Source organism: Bison bison, unplaced genomic scaffold, assembly GCF_000754665.1.
Source record: "Bison bison bison isolate TAMUID 2011002044 unplaced genomic scaffold, Bison_UMD1.0 scf7180017864535, whole genome shotgun sequence".
NCBI lineage: Eukaryota > Metazoa > Chordata > Mammalia > Artiodactyla > Bovidae > Bison > Bison bison.
The window spans coordinates 202,309-202,904 of NW_011495084.1; positions in this window are offsets into that span (position 1 = coordinate 202,309).

Sequence of the window (596 nt, forward strand, 5' to 3'; positions counted from 1 at the left end):
AGCCTGACGGGCTTCAATCCATGAGGTTGCAAAGAGTATAGTGGAACAGGACTAAGTGACTGAGCATGCATAAGTCAAATAAATTCAAATTAAAATGGTTTGAATTATTTTAACTTTAGGCGCAGAAAAACTGTAATTCAGAAGGTACTCAAAGGTGACAATGCAATAAGCTCACAAACAGCTGTTAAGAGGGCAAATTGGTCTAAACCTAATGGAAAAGAATTCAGCCCTTCACTAATTATTCTACTTCTGGGAATTTGGAAAAAGGAAAGATGCACCAAAATATCTGGTCATCGGTATGCATCACATCCTAATTAGCAATAAACTGTATTAAAGGTGGAAGACTGAATACATTTCAGTTAAATACCACATTTTGACAGAAACAGACTCTCAGACTTCAGAGAATGAACTTATGGTTGCCAAGGAGAGTGAAGAGCAAAAGGGATAGTTAGGGAATTTGGTAGGGATGTGCACACACTGCTGTATTTAGGATGGATAACCAACAAGGACCTACTGTATAGCACAGGGAACTGCTCAATGTTATGTGGCAGCCTGGATGGGAGAGGGGTTTGAGGGAGAATGATACATGTGTATGT